Source organism: Phyllobates terribilis, unplaced genomic scaffold, assembly GCF_046119375.1.
Source record: "Phyllobates terribilis strain yellow unplaced genomic scaffold, ASM4611937v1 Scaffold_5__5_contigs__length_657084704, whole genome shotgun sequence".
Lineage (NCBI taxonomy): Eukaryota > Metazoa > Chordata > Amphibia > Anura > Dendrobatidae > Phyllobates > Phyllobates terribilis.
The window spans coordinates 424,782,853-424,806,084 of NW_027362765.1; the positions used below are offsets into that span (position 1 = coordinate 424,782,853).

The 23,232-nt window shown below is 48.1% G+C and overlaps 1 protein-coding gene across 7 annotated transcripts in view; it reads left to right on the plus strand.

Moving 5' to 3' along the window:
- BLNK (B cell linker) overlaps nt 1-23,232 on the plus strand; it is a 443,283-nt gene that overhangs the window by 247,699 nt on the left and 172,352 nt on the right. The window lies entirely within an intron of this gene.

Here is a 23,232-nt window from a genome sequence, read left to right on the forward strand (position 1 = left end):
AAGGAGTGGAAAGTTTCAAAAGATGGTGAGGGAGTACCTTGCCGATCGTACCAGCGTCCTCCGTGATTCCTCTGTGCTTTTTAATTATTGGGTATCCAAGCTGGACACTTGGAATGAACTCGCTCTGTACGCCTTGGAGGTCCTGGCCTGCCCTGCCGCTAGCGTGTTATCGGAGCGTGTTTTTAGTGCCGCTGGGGGAATTATAACTGATAAGCGCACTCGCCTGTCAACTGACAATGCTGACAAGCTGACCCTTATCAAAATGAACAAGGGCTGGATTGGGCCAGACTTCTCATCACCACCAAATGACAGCAGAGTAACATAAAGTCAAATCCACTGTGTTATTTCGGGAGGTGTATTCACATGCACCGCTTCACACCCACACATGGGTATACGCTTCCTCGTTTCGGCTGTTTAATCTTCTTCTCCTTATCCTCAGCCTCCACCACCACTATACCACCAGGGAGCCAGCATTGCAAGTTCCTCCGTCCTTATTTTTGGCAGCTTTTGCTTGCAAGGCATAACCAAATACTATGGGACACCAACTCCCCAATAATGGGACTTATGTTTGTAATATGCTGTACTGTATGGCTCTTGTAAGGGGCATTGCAAGTTGCTCCATCCTAATTTTTGGCAGCTTTTGCTGGGAAAGCATAAGCAAATACTATGGGACACCCACTCCCCAATAATGGGACTTATGTTTGTAATATGCTGTACTTCATGGCTCTTGTAAGGGGCATTGCAAGTTGCTCCGTCCTAATTTTTGGCAGATTTTGCTGGGAAAGCATAAGCAAATACTACGGGACACCCACTCCCCAATAATGGGACTTATGTTTGTAATATGCTGTACTGCATGGCTCTTGTAAGGGGCATTGAAAGTTGCTCCGTCCTAATTTTTGGCAGCTTTTGCTGGGAAAGCATAAGCAAATACTATGGGACACCCACTCCCCAATAATGGGACTTATGTTTGTAATATGCTGTACTGCATGGCTCTTGTAAGGGGCATTGCAAGTTGCTCCATCCTAATTTTTGGCAGCTTTTGCTGGGAAAGCATAAGCAAATACCATGGGACACCCACTCCCCAATAATGGGACTTATGTTTGTAATATGCTGTACTGCATGGCTCTTGTAAGGGGCATTGCAAGTTGATCCTTCCTAATTTTTGGCAGCTTTTGCTGGGAAAGCATAAGCAAATACTATGGGACACCCATTCCCCAATAATGGGACTTATGTTTGTAATATGCTGTACTGCATGGCTCTTGTAAGGGGCATTGCAAGTTGCTCCGTCCTAATTTTTGGCAGCTTTTGCTGGGAAAGCATAAGCAAATACCATGGGACACCCACTCCCCAATAATGGGACTTATGTTTGTAATATGCTGTACTGCATGGCTCTTGTAAGGGGCATTGCAAGTTGTTCCGTCCTAATTTTTGGCAGCTTTTGCTGGGAAAGCATAAGCAAATACTATAGGACACCCACTCCCCAATAATGGGACTTATGTTTGTAATATGCTGTACTGCATGGCTCTGGTAAGGGGCATTGCAAGTTGCTCCGTCCTAATTTTTGGCTGCTTTTGCTGGGAAAGCATAAGCAAATACTATGGGACACCCACTCCCCAATAATGGGACTTATGTTTATAATATGCTGTACTGCATGGCTCTTGTAAGGGGCATTGCAAGTTGCTCTGTCCTAATTTTTGGCAGCTTTTGCTGGGAAAGCATAAGCAAATACTATGGGACACCCACTCCCCAATAATGGGACTTATGTTTGTAATATGCTGTACTGCATGGCTCTTGAAAGGGGCATTGCAAGTTGCTCCGTCCTAATTTTTGGCAGCTTTTGCTTGGAAAGCATAAGCAAATACTATGGGACACCCACTCCCCAATAATGGGACTTATGTTTGTAATATGCTGTACTGCATGGCTCTTGTAAGGGGCATTGCAAGTTGATCCTTCCTAATTTTTGGCAGCTTTTGCTGGGAAAGCATAAGCAAATACTATGGGACACCCACTCCCCAATAATGGGACTTATCTTTGTAATATGCTGTACTGCATGGCTCTTGTAAGGGGCATTGCAAGTTGCTCCGTCCTAATTTTTGGCAGCTTTTGCTGGGAAAGCATAAGCAAATACTATGGGACACCCACTCCCCAATAATGGGACTTATGTTTGTAATATGCTGTACTGCATGGCTCTTATAAGGGGCATTGCAAGTTGCTCCGTCCTAATTTTTGGCAGCTTTTGCTGGGAAAGCATAAGCAAATACTATGGGACACCCACTCCCCAATAATGGGACTTATGTTTGTAATATGCTGTACTGCATGGCTCTTGTAAGGGGCATTGCAAGTTGCTCCGTCCTAATTTTTGGCAGCTTTTGCTGGGAAAGCATAAGCAAATACCATGGGACACCCACTCCCCAATAATGGGACTTATGTTTGTAATATGCTGTACTGCATGGCTCTTGTAAGGGGCATTGCAAGTTGATCCTTCCTAATTTTTGGCAGCTTTTGCTGGGAAAGCATAAGCAAATACTATGGGACACCCATTCCCCAATAATGGGACTTATGTTTGTAATATGCTGTACTGCATGGCTCTTGTAAGGGGCATTGCAAGTTGCTCCGTCCTAATTTTTGGCAGCTTTTGCTGGGAAAGCATAAGCAAATACTATAGGACACCCACTCCCCAATAATGGGACTTATGTTTGTAATATGCTGTACTGCATGGCTCTGGTAAGGGGCATTGCAAGTTGCTCCGTCCTAATTTTTGGCTGCTTTTGCTGGGAAAGCATAAGCAAATACTATGGGACACCCACTCCCCAATAATGGGACTTATGTTTATAATATGCTGTACTGCATGGCTCTTGTAAGGGGCATTGCAAGTTGCTCTGTCCTAATTTTTGGCAGCTTTTGCTGGGAAAGCATAAGAAAATACTATGGGACACCCACTCCCCAATAATGGGACTTATGTTTGTAATATGCTGTACTGCATGGCTCTTGAAAGGGGCATTGCAAGTTGCTCCGTCCTAATTTTTGGCAGCTTTTGCTTGGAAAGCATAAGCAAATACTATGGGACACCCACTCCCCAATAATGGGACTTATGTTTGTAATATGCTGTACTGCATGGCTCTTGTAAGGGGCATTGCAAGTTGATCCTTCCTAATTTTTGGCAGCTTTTGCTGGGAAAGCATAAGCAAATACTATGGGACACCCACTCCCCAATAATGGGACTTATGTTTGTAATATGCTGTACTGCATGGCTCTTGTAAGGGGCATTGCAAGTTGCTCCGTCCTAATTTTTGGCAGCTTTTGCTGGGAAAGCATAAGCAAATACTATGGGACACCCACTCCCCAATAATGGGACTTATGTTTGTAATATGCTGTACTGCATGGCTCTTATAAGGGGCATTGCAAGTTGCTCCGTCCTAATTTTTGGCAGCTTTTGCTGGGAAAGCATAAGCAAATACTATGGGACACCCACTCCCCAATAATGGGACTTATGTTTGTAATATGCTGTACTGCATGGCTCTTGTAAGGGGCATTCCAAGTTGCTCCGTCCTAATTTTTGGCAGCTTTTGCTGGGAAAGCATAAGCAAATACTATGGGACACCCACTCCCCAATAATGGGACTTATGTTTGTAATATGCTGTACTGCATGGCTCTTGTAAGGGGCATTGCAAGTTGCTCCGTCCTAATTTTTGGCAGCTTTTGCTGGGAAAGCGTAAGCAAATACTATGGGACACCCACTCCCCAATAATGGGACTTATGTTTGTAATATGCTGTACTGCATGGCTCTTGTAAGGGGCATTGCAAGTTGCTCCGTCCTAATTTTTGGCAGCTTTTGCTGGGAAAGCATAAGCAAATGTAGCACCCTGAGGATTCGGCTGCTACAGGGGTATTGCACCTCAACCCAGAGGTGTGATATTCCACTCCCGGGTAAGGATGGAGTGTGGATCTGAGCTCGGTAGGCTGCATGCACTACATACATCCCATTTCCGAGGAACAGACCAACGGTACTCCCACTTAGAAATGTGCAGGTACGAACGAGTCTGTTCCTGGCTGGAGTGGGAGGGGGGTGGAACATCCCATGTAGTGTAGGGGCAGATAGGGGGAGCAGTCTGGGTAGTGATAGGAGCTCATTGGGTGCTGGTCACCTGAGCTCACACATAGAGGGATATATAAGGTGGGCACCAACTAGAATCAGGGTCAGATGCAGAGGACAAGTCAGCTGTAGAGAACAAGTCAGTTGGAGAGGAGTCTGTCTGATGCAGAGAACAAATCGGCAGAGAGAAGGAAACAGCAGCCCTGGAGAGAGAGAGAGTGGAGCAGAGAAAGACCCAGAGGGGGAAGACTGAAGGGACCCAAGAACCCAAATTAGAGCACCGGGTGAGGAGTCAGCAAAAGGGTACCGGAACCCAAACTGGTGGGGGTAAAAACAATCCCCAGCCAGAGACCGGAGGCCGTGGGCAGCATCTGCCACGGCCACCCATCACATCCACCCCGAAGGCACACCACATGAAGGGTCAGGGAACCCAAGGCCAAGGGTGTCCCAACAGCAGGCCCGAGGGAGCTGGACCTAGGTGGATCACTGGTGGGGACGGCTGAAGAAAGGACAGAGGGAGAGCTCAGGGCCACGCTCCGGACTTGTTTGGGGGTTGGCTGGATCCAGGACCTGGTGGACGCAGCACGGCCCGGGTGGTCACTAGCAGCTGGAGTGACCAGTACAACATCTGCAGTAAGTAAACACCCTTAACTGCACAACCCGACTCTGTCTTCACTGCCGTCTGCACTACACCACCACAACCCCCATCCTCTGCGCCTGTCCCCTCTGAGGCTATACCCCTCCCGTTGGGGGTTATCTCATCAAGCTGCGCACCCACCATCAGCCTCAGCGGACCCTGCTGCAGCGGCGGCCACAGTGACCGCATCACAACGGGTGGCGTAGTCGACACAAAAGAACTCTTAATAACATCTGTAGGACTGCCACATAACACTGAGCTTGACGCCCTGGGCACGGGACCGGGTCACAGCCGCTCGGAGACTACAACCCCCCATCTGATCCGGTGCCGGGTATTCCCCTCAAAAAGGAATATGTCCCAGGGGGCGCGTCAACTTTGGCGTAGTCGGCAGGATTACGTGCCCGCAACACCCGGGTACTGCGTGCCTGAAGAAAAGTGCAAGTTTACCTCAGAAAGAAGTCTCCCGCCGGTTCCGGAGGGTCCACGCCATCGGACTCCATCATCAGTCGTTTCCCGCCGATTGACCGCCATTTCCAGCTTGTTCCCGCCATCTGCAGAGTTTCCCGCCACTGGGCGACGCTTCCCGCCAAATCCGCAGATTTCCCGCCTTGGAAGAGCAGCGGACGCCATTATGGGCGTGCCAAAGGAGGGCAGGAGGCCGCCTCCCATCGTGGGCCAGGACAGAAAATGGCGCCAAAAGTGGAAACCGCCCCCACCAACAGAGACTGTGATGCTGGAGGTGTCTGTCAGCGTGAAAGAACTACCCCTGGAGCTGACAGTCACCGAGTTGCCCCGGGACCGCCCTCGAAGTGGGAGGAGACGAAAGAAAAGAACGAAGATGGGTGCCGCCTGGAGCAGTCTGGAGCGAGCGCACCCGGAGGCAAGAGGTCTAACGAGGAGTAGCGGAGAAGTTTACCCGGATATGGAGAAAAAGCAGAGCAGCACCGGCCCGCTGGCCAGGAGCCTGCTGGAAGAAGAGCAGAGCAGCACCGACCCGTTGGTCAGGAGCCTGCTGGACACCACGACCCCACTAGGCCTAGTGGAGGTCCTTGCACAGCTCCCCCGAGACCGGGAGTGTGCACAGACTGCCCTGGAGGGCCTCGCACGGAGGATGGCCCGGGTACAGCGCGAGATACTGGCGGAGTGGAGCCGGGAGATGACCCAGCAAGCAGAGACCAGTCAACGGAGCACGCTACCCTGGAAGAGGAAGCAGACCGCCTCTGAGGATGGCGCGGGAGGACCCAAGGCCGGAGACGACGCCGAGAAGGGAGCCGAACGCATGGAGGCAGGTAAAGGGGACGCCTATACCCCAAGCCGAGAAACCGCCCACCTGCCCCAGCTCCCCGTCGCAGAGCCCGAAAGTCCCCCTGCTGTGCCCGTAGCCGCCATGTCACCGCTATGGACTAGGCCCCGACCGGAAGCCGCCGCAGCGACCCCTGTGACGTCACGCGCCTCGACCCGGAGCGTGACAAAGCAGGAAATACCACCAGCCTGGTCGCAAGGCCTAGTACCCCCGGGCGCCGCATCACCAACAGCGCCCCCTACCTCCGCGGAGCCTCCGGCCTGGCCGCAAGGCCAGGTAGCCCAGGGTGCCGCCGTCCTAACGGTGCCCTTCACCTTCCAGGTGCCCCAGGCCTGGCCGCAAGGCCTGGGCAAGCCGGGCGCCACCACCACCGCGCCCGCGCCCGTAAAACCAAGGGTGCCACACCTGGGGGAGGACTTGTTCAGCCAGCTCACATGGCCGGACGGGCGGCCCTTCATCTGGCCCGAAGGATACCATGAGCTGGAACGGCAGCAGAAACTAAGACCCCTGGATGAGCCCCTGATTCCGGCTCCGAAGCCCGTGGCACGGATCTCGCCCCCGCTAGCGGAAGCACAGTTTGAGTGGGACCTCACCGGAGAAGATCTAATGGGGTTCACTCAGGAAACTAGGGCAGCTGCAGCAGAGTGCGCTGAGTGTTGCCGACAGCAGCTCGAAGAGTTCGCGAGGGAGCGGAGAGAGAGGCGGGTCCGGGAACAACAGGCCCAAATAAGGAGCGCCGAGCAAAAGAGCCGGACCAGGAGGGACCCCCGTGCAGCGCACAGTCCCCGTACCACCGGGACTGTAATCAAGTTTAACCAGCAGCACGGGTGGGGCTTTATCAGAGACAACAACACCCTCGGCGACGTCTTTGTCACGCGCAGAGACGTGGAGTCCCATCTGCCGGAGGGGCACAGAGGTCGTGACCTCTACATCGGAGACGAGGTCACCTTCACCCGGCACAAGTGTGCCAAAGGACCTTACGCCCTCCGCGTGCACCGGTGCGAGGAGGAGGAGCAAGAGGACCCGGACGGGTCTGAAGCAACACCATATCACCAAGAAAAAGCAGGAGGGAGCCGTCGTTGAGGACGGGAGTAGAGACTGTATATAGTTGCCCGTCGGGGCACAGTGAACCGTTGCTGCTAAAATAGTCCCCGTTGGGACCAGTGAACTGTTTACCCGTTAACCCCTTCATCCTACAGGCTGAGGACTGTGAGCAGCCATTCCCTTTCCCTCCTTAACTGGCCGAGGACTGAGAGCGGCCATATTCCCTGTATATAGTTGCGCGTCCTAAAGCGCCCCCTACCGGTTTTATAGAAAAACCAGTTTTTCTAAGAGACTGTCGCACGTTTCCCGGACACACGGTGCACAGTGTCCGGAGGAGGAACCTGAAACAAGAGACGACGAGAATGTTTATATGAAAAGTTTTATATATATAATGTTTTATATGTTTTATTATGTTTATATGAAAAATTTTGTATGTTTTGGTGTTTTTGTCTTTACAGCCCGAGGACGTGCTGTGATTTACCAGGGGGGAATGTAGCACCCTGAGGATTCGGCTGCTACAGGGGTATTGCACCTCAACCCAGAGGTGTGATATTCCACTCCCGGGTAAGGATGGAGTGTGGATCTGAGCTCGGTAGGCTGCATGCACTACATACATCCCATTTCCGAGGAACAGACCAACGGTACTCCCACTTAGAAATGTGCAGGTACGACCGAGTCTGTTCCTGGCTGGAGTGGGAGGGGGGTGGAACATCCCATGTAGTGTAGGGGCAAATAGGGGGAGCAGTCTGGGTAGTGATAGGAGCTCATTGGGTGCTGGTCACCTGAGCTCACACATAGAGGGATATATAAGGTGGGCACCAACTAGAATCAGGGTCAGATGCAGAGGACAAGTCAGCTGTAGAGAACAAGTCAGTTGGAGAGGAGTCTGTCTGATGCAGAGAACAAATCGGCAGAGAGAAGGAAACAGCAGCCCTGGAGAGAGAGAGAGTGGAGCAGAGAAAGACCCAGAGGGGGAAGACTGAAGGGACCCAAGAACCCAAATTAGAGCACCGGGTGAGGAGTCAGCAAAAGGGTACCGGAACCCAAACTGGTGGGGGTAAAAACAATCCCCAGCCAGAGACCGGAGGCCGTGGGCAGCATCTGCCACGGCCACCCATCACATCCACCCCGAAGGCACACCACATGAAGGGTCAGGGAACCCAAGGCCAAGGGTGTCCCAACAGCAGGCCCGAGGGAGCTGGACCTAGGTGGATCACTGGTGGGGACGGCTGAAGAAAGGACAGAGGGAGAGCTCAGGGCCACGCTCCGGACTTGTTTGGGGGTTGGCTGGATCCAGGACCTGGTGGACGCAGCACGGCCCGGGTGGTCACTAGCAGCTGGAGTGACCAGTACAACATCTGCAGTAAGTAAACACCCTTAACTGCACAACCCGACTCTGTCTTCACTGCCGTCTGCACTACACCACCACAACCCCCATCCTCTGCGCCTGTCCCCTCTGAGGCTATACCCCTCCCGTTGGGGGTTATCTCATCAAGCTGCGCACCCACCATCAGCCTCAGCGGACCCTGCTGCAGCGGCGGCCACAGTGACCGCATCACAACGGGTGGCGTAGTCGACACAAAAGAACTCTTAATAACATCTGTAGGACTGCCACATAACACTGAGCTTGACGCCCTGGGCACGGGACCGGGTCACAGCCGCTCGGAGACTACAACCCCCCATCTGATCCGGTGCCGGGTATTCCCCTCAAAAAGGAATATGTCCCAGGGGGCGCGTCACAAATACTTTGGGACACCCACTCCCCAATAATGGGACTTATGTTTGTAATATGCTGTACTGCATGGCTCTTGTAAGGGGCATTGCAAGTTGCTCCGTCCTAATTTTTGGCAGCTTTGCTGGGAAAGCATAAGCAAATACTATGGGACACCCACTCCCCAATAATGGGACTTATGTTTGTAATATGCTGTACTGCATGGCTCTTATAAGGGGCATTGCAAGTTGCTCCGTCCTAATTTTTGGCAGCTTTTGCTGGGAAAGCATAAGCAAATACTATGGGACACACACTCCCCAATAATGGGACTTATGTTTGTAATATGCTGTACTGCATGGCTCTTGTAAGGGGCATTGCAAGTTGCTCCGTCCTAATTTTTGGCAGCTTTTGCTGGGAAAGCATAAGCAAATACCATGGGACACCCACTCCCCAATAATGGGACTTATGTTTGTAATATGCTGTACTGCATGGCTCTTGTAAGGGGCATTGCAAGTTGCTCCGTCCTAATTTTTGGCAGCTTTTGCTGGGAAAGCATAAGCAAATACTATGGAACACCCACTCCCCAATAATGGGACTTATGTTTGTAATATGCTGTACTGCATGGCTCTTGTAAGGGGCATTGCAAGTTTCTCCGTCCTAATTTTTGGCAGCTTTTGCTGGGAAAGCATAAGCAAATACTATGGGACACCCACTCCCCAATAATGGGACTTATGTTTGTAATATGCTGTACTGCATGGCTCTTGTAAGGGGCATTGCAAGTTGCTCCGTCCTAATTTTTGGCAGCTTTTACTGGGAAAGCATAAGCAAATACTATGGGACACCCACTCCCCAATAATGGGACTTATGTTTGTAATATGCTGTACTGCATGGCTCTTGTAAGGGGCATTGCAAGTTGCTCTGTCCTAATTTTTGGCAGCTTTTGCTGGAAAAGCATAAGCAAATACTATGGGACACCCACTCCCCAATAATGGGACTTATGTTTGTAATATGCTGTACTGCATGTGACGCGCCCCCTGGGCCGTGTGTACACGTGTGTGGGATACCCGGTGCCGGGTCTCTGGGGTCTGTAGTCTCCGTGGCGGTGACCCGGTCCCGTGGCTCAGGCTGGTCAAACCAGTGGCAGTCTTTCTTAGGTTTTGAGGTTAATTGTCCGACTGCGCCACCCGTGGATTGCGGTCAGGGAGTACCACCGCTGCGAGGCAGACCGCTGAGGCTGGTGTTGTGTGCGCAGCATAGAATGGGATAACTCCCCTCGGGAGGAGTATAGCCTCAGGGCAGTGAGTGTGGATGATGGGGGTGATGGTGCACGAGCGCAGCAGAAATGACTCAGAGTCTTTGCAGTGCAGTTCAGGGTCTTTACTGATGATTATAAGGTAGATCCTCCCGGGAGTACTGGCTAGCATAAGAGGCCTGGTCAGTCTGTGAGCAAGCAGGAGTTCCCCTGGCCAGGTGGAGCTGTAGGCCTCCCCGTCTGTCTGCACTCTTCCTGGCTACCTTGCTGTAAGCGGGTAGAAGTAGCCCACGTCCCTGAGTGTACCGTGTAGTGCTCACCCGTATGGCTGGTGACTTGGGGCCTTCTGTTAGCCTCCGCTCCACGACGGCGGTGCTGGTCCCTTGCTTGTGACTGAGCCTCCGGGCTTCTATGGCCAAAGGACCTGAAATCCCCTGCCGCCTGGTTTCTGCTGCTGGATATATAAGTCCTCACAGCTTCGGACTCCTGTGTCCGGTTCCTATTGTCTTCTGCCAGGGCGAGCTCTGCTCAGCTTCCAGCCCCTGGTCTTTAGCTCTTAGCTCCTACAGAGCTCCTTGCTGTTACTTTCCCTTGCTCTCACTCTGACTCTGACTGTTCTCTGACTCACTCAACCCCGCCCCAGATCCAGTTTATAAGGGCAGAATTATCCCCTCCCAGGATTGGGGCAGGAGAATGTTGCATGTTTAAGGGATCCTGACCAGGAAACCTCCCACTTGCTCTCCGACGTAATATCTCTATTACTGTGGTGACCAGACCCCTGGGGTGCCACACATGGCTCTTGTAAGGGGCATTGCAGTTCCTCATAATTTTTGGAAAGCCTTCCATTCACTGCTTAGGCCAACAGTGCATGGGAGACCCAGTTGCTATAAATGGAAAAAAAGGTTTAGTTAACGCCCTCTGACCTCCATGTCATTTCCAAGGGGCATTGGAGTGGCTCGAAATTTTTGGTAGGCATTGCACTCACTGTATGCCCTATAACTGTGTAGCCGAACCGCTCCTTTTGTTACAGAAACATATCCTACAAGACATATCTGGTTGACTGGCCTGATATTGATGTGAATGGTCCCTGTTCCTCCTGCTCTTTCTTCTTTGCCAGTACCTCATCCATCATTTATCACCTGAAGCTTTGTTTTAACGGGAGTCATAGAACTTGGATAGTAGCAGGAAAACATCCAGCAATCTTCGGAGGAGGTAGGATATGCGCCAAAACGCTGACCACTTCAGGCCTAGCCGCTACTACATACATGCGCTTGCATTACAACAAAACAAAGCAGATGCTAACTTCTATCATCCTCATCATGCTCCTCACCTTGGCACTCTCAACTCCCCTGATGGAGAAGCCAGGGCCCACCGGAGGAGTCTGATAGTCCGGTGGGCTCGGCCAATGCTGCCCTAAAGCAGGCCAGGCTAAGAAAAGTGTGGGAAAGGTTACCGGGACAAATAGGGGTGGCTGGGGACCGAGTATGGACACCCGGCCACCCCCTGGAGGCTGGGGAGCAAGCGGGGACACCCGGCCACCAGGCGGCTGGGGACTGAGTATGGATACCAGGCCGGCGACACAGCCATGGCGTGGTGGCCAGATTCCGCCTCCACATGCCTAAAAGGCCCAATTTAAAGTGCAAGCAAGCAAGCAGTATGGTATTGCAGCCTGGGGGTGGGTGGGTGGCAGGCTGCATTCTTGCGCTTGCATTGCAAGGAATGGGAGAGGTACAATTGAACACTGCCCTGGGACAAGGACTTGAATGGGGATAGTTGCAAGTCTGCAACGACAGGTGCAAGGTGGGAGGCATCTTCGCTTGTACCATGAACAGGGGTTTGGCATGCACACACTACAGCGGAATAGGCTCTCCTTCCCACTAAATGCACTAGGGAGGGCACAGGTAATGTTTTGGTATATGCGCTTAATCTTTTGTATAAGGCACACCAGGACAAATATGGGCGGCTGGGGACTGAGTATGGATACCTCGCTGCCGAAGCAGCCATGAGGTAGTGGCCAGCTTCGGCCTCCTCCAAACTAAAAGGCCCCATTTCAAGTGCAAGCTAGCAGTATGGAATTGCAGTCTGGGGGTTGGTGGGTGGCAGGCTGCACACTTACACTTGCATTAAAAGAAAACATAGCAGATGCTAACTTCTGTCATCATCATCATGCTCCTCACCTTGGCACTCTCAACTCCACGGATGGAGAAGTCAGGGCCCACCGGAGGAGTCTGGTTCTCTGGTGGGTTCGTCCAATGCTGCCTAAAGCAGGCCGGGCTAAGAAAAGTGTGTGGGGGGATGTTCCAAGGAGAAATAGGGGCGGCTGGGGACCGTTTATGGACACCCGGCTGCCCCCAGGTGGCTGGGGACCGTGTGTGGACACCCAGCCGTGGGGCGGCTGGGGACCGAGTATGGACACCCGGTCGCCGGGCGGCTGGGGACTGAGTATGGATTCCAGGCCGCCAACACAGCCATGACGTGGTGGCCAGATTCCACCTCCACATGCCTAAAAGGCCCAATTTCAAGTTCAAGCAGTATGGTATTGCAGCCTGGTGGTGGGTGAGTGGCAGGCTGCATACTTGAGCTTGTATTGCAAGGAATGGGGGAGGTACAATTGAACACTGCCCTGGGACTAGAACTTGCATGGGGATAGTTGCAAGTCTGCATCTTCTGATGCGGTAAGGATCACTTATGATGGGCACACTTTTAGACAGTGACCTGGGAGTCAGAGATGCTTCCAGGGGTCTTCCCCATGCTGTTCCCTTGTCTTTTCAGCACTTTACGCATGTGTCACACAGCACATGGCCAGATAAGGTTGTAAAATGTTAAAATGACATTTCACGGTGAATGCATTTGTCATAGTTGAAAGCAATACAAAAGTGCAAAAACGCATAAAAAATGCTACTTGTGAACATAGCCGAAGGTGTGGAGGAGTATTTTTGTTTTTGGTCATTTATTTTAACTTATACACAAGTCTTTACCCTGGAAAGGATGTTCCTTAACATATTTCACAGGAAAAAAGTTTCACTTTAGTTTTTGAACGTTTTATTGTGAGCCTGTAAAAGTGGCTTAATACCTCTGACCACGTTGTTGACAGCAGTGACCTGGGGGTCAGAAATGCTTCCTGGGGAGATCCCCATGCTGTCCCCATGTCATTTGAGCACTGTCACTATCGTTTTGGGCACTTGTTAGTCTTTTAAAAGACTGCCGGGGGTGCCACCGCAAAAATGCTCGAGTCTCCCATAGACTAACATTGGGCTCGTTGCTCGGGTCGAGCACCCGAGTATCACGGCGAGCTCAGCCCGAGCTTCGAGCACCCGAGCATTTTAGTGCTCGCTCAACACTAATAGTGATCAATAAATTTGCTTATTGGTTCGCACAGCCCTCCCATACCAGAGACTATTGGACGTCCTGGAGGATCCACCGGATCCTTATGGATCTTTGGGAGTAAGTATAAGGTGGGCAGCTTTGGAAATTTAACTGTTAGACCCTCCAATACCTTTTTTGTAATTATTCCTGCCTCATATGCTGTCACCAAAATTTCTTGGAGTTCACGGCTAAATTGAGATACCGGGTTATTTGTGAGGGTCGAATAATTATCTTTATTTCTAAGCTGTCTATACACTTCCTTCTCGTATTTATTGATGGGCCAAATCACAACATTTCCTCCCTTGTCGGCTTCTTTAATAACCACATCATCTAAGGCCTTAAGTTCTTTAAGGGCTTTTCTCTATAATGGATGTAAGTTGTCTCTCCTAATCCCACGCGGGATTTTCCCAAAATGCTCTATAACCAATTTGGCAAAAATCTCAATTGGTGAGCAGACCGACAAGGGAGGGAATGCAGTTGATTTCGGCATAATTGCCTGGGGAAATCAGCATCCGGGCCTTGTTCTAGTAAAAGATCTTCGATCCTGGATCGATAAATATGCGTTGACCTCCTGCACTTGATCGCACTTTTGTTATAATATATGGATTTTATATCTTTTCATGTGTTGTCATAATATATGCATTTCTGTGCAATGTGTCATGTCTCAGACCGAGAGATAGTATGTGGACAGCATCATGATCCATACTGGGAGACACTATGCAGACCATCCCTTTGATATGTCCCATTGTCTCTTGGGCTTTAACTTATGGAATGATTGAACAGTCTTTTCCTCCCCTGTGTGTGCGGGCGCTTCGACGTCCGACTATGTGTGGGCGGTTTGTGAGGTAACATTTACATAAAGCATTTCCTGTCCGTGGTAATGTATGTGCGCTGAACGAGACTCCATAAAAATGGCGCCGGCGGGCGCATGCGCACTGAGACAGTTTACCCACTGTCGGGCAAAGGCCTCCGTCACTTCCGGCACGCAAGTATGACGTCTAATGGGGATATCCCCGAATGCGCGCCGGAATGGAGGGCCGGATCTCGAACTCCTGGAGATTCTGTGACAGCGCAGGCATGCAACTCACTAATTGGTGGACATTTGAGGAGGTTGTACATAAATATGGGTGTGCGAAACGCGCGTCAGGGCGTTACCTGTGGCACGAGACCGGACTTAGTGATATCCCTAATGGGTAAGTCTGATGGCTGACTCTGGTTTTCCTATTTGGGAAAGCATTGGTGTACTGTTTTGGCTATACAGGCTTATTCTGAGAGCTATATTGTGATATTTTATATCAATACTATTGAAATTATGGCTGGTTTATGATCCCACCTGTATAGTTATACTCTATGCATGTCTGTGGGTGGCAGGGAAGGGCTATTATTGGCAAATATATACTATTACCCTCCTATGAAACATTAACCCATAAGAATGATAATTATTATTGGGATTTATCCTGGTCTATGTGTGCCCAATTTTTTCTTGATTTATCCTTTCCTCTTGAATTTCTGTACCTGGTGATTCATAAAATGAATTTTTCATTAACATTTTTCAATAAAGTATGTTATTATATTTGCATGTGGTATTTGGATTTATTCCAAGTTTAGGTTGCATGAGTAGTGATCCACTGCATAGTTTTGTCCATATTTACTAAATGGGGAGAAATTATTCTAGGTTTCTCTAGCCAACATGTACTATATATGCCTCTGGAATAGTGTCTTGTATGCACCTATATCATCCTGTTGCATCCGTGCGTTGTGCCGTCCGCCGTACATCTCCTTGTCGTTCTGTGAGATTATAACCGGCCCTCCTGACACCAACCTGTGTCTGTCAATAAGCTCCCCTATCGCCCCTAGACGGGTCCTTCCCCCCATGCGCGATGACGTGCCTAATCCCTCGTTGGCCCTGAAGTTAACCTGGCTAGTGAGCAGGCCAGCGAGACACTAGTCTCACCACTACAATAGGACAACACAAGGAAGGGAAGACAAGCAATGCGAGATAACAACAGAAAATTTCACCGCTGCAATAGCAACGAACACCACAGCTTCTCCAGAGACTTGCTCCTTCAAAGAGGTCAGCATAGAATGAGCTATAACCAGTGGTCAGCTGATGGATCATGTGGCTATTAAAAGGGAGGTGGGAGTGGCACCAACCAACATCAGCTGACCATCCTAAAAAGGCTGCCAGCAAAAGACTAAGATTAACCCTTGCTGGACCAAAGGGAAAAAAAAACATTTAAATTGCAGCATACCCAGAGCTGCCGCGAATCTCCAAATTATTCATGACAGGTGGGCACAATAGATTCAGGAAGTAGAATCAGTACAGGATAGGGAATGGTTAGTGTTCTGGAACAGCTCCAGCATGGGAGGAGGAAGGGTTTGTTAAGAAGGGGAGCACTTACTGGTTTTAGTCATATAGAGATAGTTGGAGAACTGCACTGCACTGTTCCCAATCCTACCTTACAGCTAATTCTAAACCTATGTCCTATATCTTATCCTTTCCCTATATCTGATGCAACGGTAAATTATATCTTCTTCAAAACATAGTTGAGAGATCCACAATCCACATCACTAAGCATTTATAAAACTCTATGAAGTTTCACATAGATATCACAGCAATGACAAAAATGCAAAAAAATCGCACACTTTATACAAACACTGTCTCAAGTGGGAGAGGCATATGGCAGCCCTTGTCACACCCTTAAATAGGGAACAACCTTCAATTCTGGGAAAACCCCTTTCAAGACCAAGTAATTTTTTTTGTTTTGTCTTTTTTATGCCATAATATTTTTATTTTTTTATCAAGGTACCTGTATGAGGGCTTCTTTTCTGCAGGAGGAGTTGTAGTTCCCAGAAGCATTATTTTGAGATACATAAAAGTTCTTTGATGAATGACGAATTAATTTTAAAAAAAAAAAAACAGAAATTCCACCAATTTTTTTTTGCATTTTCTATTTCACTTTTTGATGTACAAATAAAATATCAAATTATGCTACAATTATTAGGAATAGGGAGATACCAAATAACCATTTCAGTTAACTCAGTCTTTTATGATAAAATGCAAATAAAAATGCATCAATATTTAACCAAAAAGCCTAATATAACAATGTAACAACTGGGAAGTGCCACTAGAAGATGCTGACTTCAGCATTTCATCCTTTGCCACAAGGTCCATGACTGCTTCCTTATGTCCTGTTCTGCTTTTTCTCACTGCGGTCATCAGCCTGTACGGTGTATGCATTCTTATATTTCAAGGGAAAGGACTCCAGATCAGAGTTGCCAACTGTCCAGAAATTCCTAGACAGTCCGTAAAAATAGGACACTTTTTTAACTTGTCCGTAAAAAAAATTTGAAACGTCCATGATTTTTTTGTAGCTAAAGAAACTTCCACAGGGTTTCATGACTGTAATTATCATCATATTATAGCTTTCAGTGAATGCAGCTGATGTCTGTGATGTCACTGCTTTCTGGGTCTTCTATCCTTGGATTACGATATCGGAGAGAATGAGACGCACGACAGGATGTATGTGTCAAACAAGCTCTAACTTTATTACAAAGCATAGGGTTTATATACACCCTGAAGGCAGGAAACGGATTTACCATATATGGTCCGATTATACAATTTAGCACACAAAGACTGGTTTCTGTTCTCGTGATGTCTATGCTTGTGTTGAAACATTCAATCGGACACATTTAATTAGACACATTTAATCAGATACATTCTGATGACTAGCAAGGACACGTTAGTCTCTATTGCTACAAGGAAGGAACATTCAGCTGTTGTTTTGACCTAAAGTAACTGTCAGACTTATATAGCATAGATGGGGCCTTTAAACTTGAGGGACCTCATCTTCTGCTATAACATTCCGTCCTTTTGTTCCTTCATTTATCAATATGAATTTCTATATTTTCTTTTAGTACAACGCTGAATACACATTAGAAAAAACTTAAAAACCAAATAAACCGCAAGACACATTAGCAAAACCTGAAAAATAGCTTTCGTTACACTGTAGATTGCCAGGTATGTTGGCACAGGTATCATTTGTTCCGTTTTTAAAATAGACATTATTCACCCAATTAGAAGTGTGTAAATATATTTCCAACAGGGAAGGTTTAAAGGCATCACTGCTTCCTGAAGTGGCATTAAAACTTATTTTTAATCCTTGTTCAGGTATTTTCCCTAGATCAGTAATTTTTGTTTTGTTACGAGGTACCCACTCCCCTCCTTTAAATGCTATATACAACCTGGGAATTATTTGACCTGTCAGGTTCCCTTGCCACCAGGGAAATTTTGTCCACCCTACTACGGGAATCCCAACAGTGGTATTCCACAATCTCTGTGTGGCATTATTGGCCCAAGTATCTGAACAGTTCACCCAAAAGTTTATCTCTTCCCATGAGATTGGGACAGCGAGAAAGGGTATGCTAGTGGATGTCACAGGGGCATGTGTACATATCCAACAATTAGCAATAGTCTGGTTTTGCTCCTTTAGTCCATCGATTAGAGCAAGATGGTGTTTAATGAATCTATTGTCGCCTCCATCTGTGGTGCTCAACCTAGTCCATGCACCTGTGGTCGCAAGGATGCAAGTAAGTATAAACAATGTCTTCATTCTTTGTCCGCTGGTTCTACTAGTATCTGTTTGCAATGGGACGGGTGGATCCAGGCCTCTTTTCCCTCTAGCTTAGCGGCTGTGCTTGTGGTCAGCAGAACTTGAAAGGGTCCGTCAAACCGTGGATCTAGGCTTTTCCTCACATGTCTTTTTAGAACCACCCAGTCTCCAGGTTGCAGCGTATGGCTGCTAGAGTCTTGATCTGGATCTGGAAGAGAACTGAAGACATTATCATGTATTTGCTTAATCTTTTTGTGTAAAGCCCTCATGTAGGAACTTAGCACATGGTTGTTCATTTCTAATGCTTGCGGATAGAAACACCCTAGGCTGGGTATGTTGCCAAACAATATCTCATATGGAGAGAGTCCAGTCTTTTTATTGGGCGTGTATCTTACTGAAAACAGAGCAAGTGGTAAACAATCCGGCCATGGTTTTCCTGTCTCAGCCATGGCTTTCTGAATTTTTAATTTCAATGTCCCATTCAGTCTTTCCACTTTACCACTACTTTGCGGGTGATATGGGGTATGGAATGCTTGTTGAATTCCTAGAGCTGACATGACTTCATTCATTATTTCACCCTACTACTCTACCCTGATTATGTGTAGCACATATCATGCACCCTTTTATCAGTCGTTCAATACAGGTGGAGAATCCTGGTGCCACCCAATGTTTCTGCATCACACTCATCACAGCCATTTTAGATTGGTGTACTGGTCCATGTAGCATCTGGGCAGCCGCTGGGTACAGTCCCTTTCCCCCATACCCCATTTGCTTCATTCAGGCATGCACCTTCCTTTAACCACTTATCAACCTCCTCCTTTTGAGCCTGAGCCTGCATTTGGGATAAGATGTCCTCCGACACAAAGGGGTTTTTAGGGGCACTTAACTGACGTACTGTTGATCCTTGTAGCAGCTTGCAGGCTGCTGTTTTTGCTGCTGCATCTGCCATCGCGTTTCCTCTACTCACCTAGTCGGTGCGTCTGGTATGTGCTCTTACCTTTATGACAGCTACTTTTTTTGGTAGTTGTAGTGCATCAATTAACTGCTGGACCGCATCAGCATTCTTTATGGGGTGTCCTGCTGCCGTCAGGAAACCTCTTGACTTCCATATGGGACCAAAATCATGCGATATACCGAATGCGTACCTAGAATCCTTGTAAATGTTAACAATACTACCTTCTGCTAGTTTACAGGCCTCGGTTAGGGCCCTAAGTTCGGCCTCTTGAGCCGATTGGTGTGGGAGCATTGGTTCTGCCTTGATTACTGCATTGAGGGAGACAACTGCATATCCAGTATGGAAAGTACCTGAATCGTCCTGATGACGGGATCCATCTACAAAAAATTCAAAATCTGCATTTTCTAATTCATGTTCAAATACAGTAGATAAACCTGCCGTTTCTTGTACCATCATTTGTACACAGTCATGAGGAACATCCTCTCTTGGATCTTCCTTAAAAAGCACAGTACCTGACCTCTCCTTCAGATCCGAGAGAGGTAACAAAGTTGCTGGGTTCAAAGTAGTACACCTCTGTAAAGAAACATTGGGAGGCATTAACAGTGCACATTGTAACCTAAGATGACGTGCAGCTGAGAGGTGAGCGGGTTGCACTTGGTTCAATATAGTGTAGAGATCATGAGGTGTTAGAACGGTGAGCGGATGATCAAGAACAATGTCTGTGGATTTATGGAGTAATAGTCCAACAGCATGCAGAGCATGTACGCAGGATGGTGCACCTCTGGCTACCGCATCTAATCTGCCACTAAAGTAGGCAACAGGTCTCTGATTATCACCGTGTGTTTGAGTTAAAACTCCTGCTGCATGTCCAGCTTGTTCATGAAGGTACAGAGTAAATGGGAGCTCATAGTTAGGTGTACAGTCATGGCCAAAAGTTTTGAGAATGACACCAAAATTATATTTTCACATGATCTGCTGGCCTTTGGTTTTTATTAGTGTTTGTCTGATGTTTATATCACATACAGAAATATAATTGCAATCATATTATGAGTACCAATAGGTTATATTGACAGTTAGAATGAGTTAATGCAGCAAGTCAATATTTGCAGTGTTGCCCCTTCTTCTTCAAGACCTCTGTAATTCTCCCTGGCATGCTCTCAATCAACTTTTGGACCAAATCCTGACTGATAGCAGTCCATTCTTGCATAATCAATGCTTGCATTTTGCCAGAATTTGTTGGTTTTTGTTTGTCCACCCGTCTCTTGATGATTGACCACAAGTTCTCAATGGGATTAAGATCTGGGGAGTTTCCAGGCCATGGACCCAAAATCTCTATGTTTTGTTCCATGAGCCATTTAGTTATCACCTTTGCTTTATGGCAAGGTGCTCCATCATGCTGGAAAAGGCATTGTTGGGCGCCAAACTGCTCTTGGACGGTTGGCGCCTGATGCCTGATGTTTTTTCTGGAGAGATGTGGCTTCTTTGCTGCCCTCCTTGAAACCAGCCCTTGCTCAAAGAGTCTCCGCCTCACAGTGCGTGCAGAAGCACTCACACCAGCCTGCTGCCATTCCTGAGCAAGCTCGGCACTGCTGGTAGTCCAATCCCGCAGCTGAAACAGTTTTAAGATACGGTCCTGGCGCTTGCTGGTCTTTCTTGGGCGCCCTGGAGCCTTTTTGACAACAATGGAAGCTCTTTCCTTGAAGTTCTTGATGATGCGATAGATTGTTGACTGAGGTGCAATCTTTGTAGCTGCGATACTCTTCCCTGTTAGGCCATTTTTGTGCAGTGCAATGATGGCTGCACGTGTTTCTTTAGAGATAACCATGGTTAACTGAAGAGAAACAATGATACCAAGAACCAGCCTCCTTTTAAAGTGTCCAGTGATGTCATTCTTACTTAATCATGACTGATTGATCGCCAGCCCTGTCCTCATCAACACCCACACCTGTGTTAATGGATCAATCACTAAAACGATGTTAGCTGCTCCTTTTAAGGCAGGACTGCAATGATGTTGAAATGTGTTTTGGGGGTTAAAGTTCATTTTCTGGGCAAATATTGACTTTGCAAGTACAGTAATTGCTGTTAAGCTGATCACTCTTTGACATTCAGGAGTATATGCAAATTGCCATTACAAAAAATGAAGCAGTAAACTTTGGAAAAATTACTATTTGTCTCATTCTCAATACTTTTGGCCATGACTGTACCCAAAGCTGGAGCGGCCAAAATACGGTTTTTAAGAGAATAAAAACAGTCTATTGCCTCTGATGTTAGTACAAAAGGTGTTGGGGTAAGAAAGTCATAAAGGGGCTGCATCAAAACAGAGACGGCATGAATCCACTGTCTGCAATAGGAAACAAGTCCAAGAAAAGTTCTGAGGGCTGCAACATTGTTAGGGACGGTGAATGCCTGTACTGCTTGTTTGCGTGCATTTGTTAAATGACGGGCTCCTGGTGTAATGCAATGTCCCAAAAAGGTGACTGAAGATTTACAAAACTGAAGCTTATCTTTCGATGCCTTGCAGCCAGCGTGATAGAGAAACAACATAAGCGATATAGTTGCACTATAACATTGTTTCCTGGAGGGGGCACAAATGAGCAGGTCATCGACATATTGCAGAACAACGATATGTGGTTCAGACCATCCCTCCAGTATTTCCTGCAGACTTGCAGTGTACATTGTGGGTGAATTCTGGGCACCCTGTGGCAACACTGTCCATGTATATTGACTACCCTGGAATGTGAAAGCAAACAAGTACTGGCAGTCAGGATGTAATGGTACACTGAAAAATGCATTTGCCAAATCGACCACTGAAAAACAAAGGGAGTTAGAAGGCATCTGTGACAGAAGAGTATGCGGGTTGGGCACAACTGGTGTTAGAAGTTCTGTGGCTTTGTTAACCAACTGGAGGTCATGGACCATTCTATATGCGGCTGGTTGTCCTGGCACGCTCTTTTTCTTTACTGGGAACAGGGGAGTGTTGCAAGGGGACTGGGTTTTGACTAGGACTCCCCTGTGTAGTAATTTTTGGACTTGCTGGGCTATGGCATTCTCCTGAGCCGAGCTAAGGGGATACTGCCTCTGTTGAGGTAAGATTGCTCCTGGTTTTAATTTCACCATTACTGGTTGAACTCTTAACCTACCAACATCTGTTTTGTCTGAGGCCCAAAAGTCATGTGGCACAGCCTGCTCCAATATCAGGGGAAAATCGTTTGTCTCTTCTATTCCTGCAATATCTAGCGACATAATTTTGCAAAGGGTACTTGGTTTTAAACCTGGGGTCATGGTGACAGTGCCATCAGGATGATATTCAATATGTGCTTGTAATTGGGACAACACATCATTTCCCAAAAGATTACATTGGCCTCGGGGCGATACCATGAGCTGGCTATGTACAGTAGCTCCTTGAATTTGCATGGGGAATTCTCTTGGTGACAGGGAGCAGGACAGACGGGGAATTGAAGGGGGTGGCAATGACATGGTGTGAAAAATCAGTGTCAGTGTATGGCCAATCACCTTGCGTAATTACTGAATTGTCGGCCCCCGTATCTACTTGGAAATCGATTTCATGTCCCCCTGGTAGGTTCACCTGCACTATACAACTGGGAGTTGGGGGTAAGGAGATGAGGGGGTTCATGTGCAAGCTACCCTTATCCTATGGGTGTGTTGTTTGGTCGGCTGGAGGACCCGTACTCTGAGCATTTGGATAGGGGTTGGTCCTACAGTCCTTTCTAAAATGTCCTGGCTTTTTACATCCGTAACATAGTCTCTGTCCCCCTCCTGCAGTCCGTCCTTTGTCTCTGTTGTTTCTAGGGGTAGTCTCTACTATGTGTACTCTGGCAGCTCTTTTTGCCTGCGCTATGTCATGCTGTGCCCCCTGGGCTATTCTAGCCAAATCCTCTGCTTTCACTGATCTCCAGTCTGGTCTACTTGCTTTTACCTTCTCTGCAATCTCCTTCTTTAGTCCATTCATGAAAATGTGGCACCCCAGGGGTCTGGTTTTCCACAGTAACAGCAATGTTATGTCTGAGAGCAGGTGGGAGGTCTCTTGGTCAGGGATCCTATGCATGCCACACCTCCTGCCCAGTCCTGGGAGGGGAAGAACTTCCCCTATATAAACCTAGGGCTGAGGCAGGGTGAGTGAGTAGAGAAGAAGCAGAGAAAAGAAGCAAATATAGGAAGAAACAACAGGAGCTCTGTGGGAGCAGTGTTACAAGGAGTCAGGGGCTGGCAGCTGCAGAGCTCGCCCTGACTGAGAAGT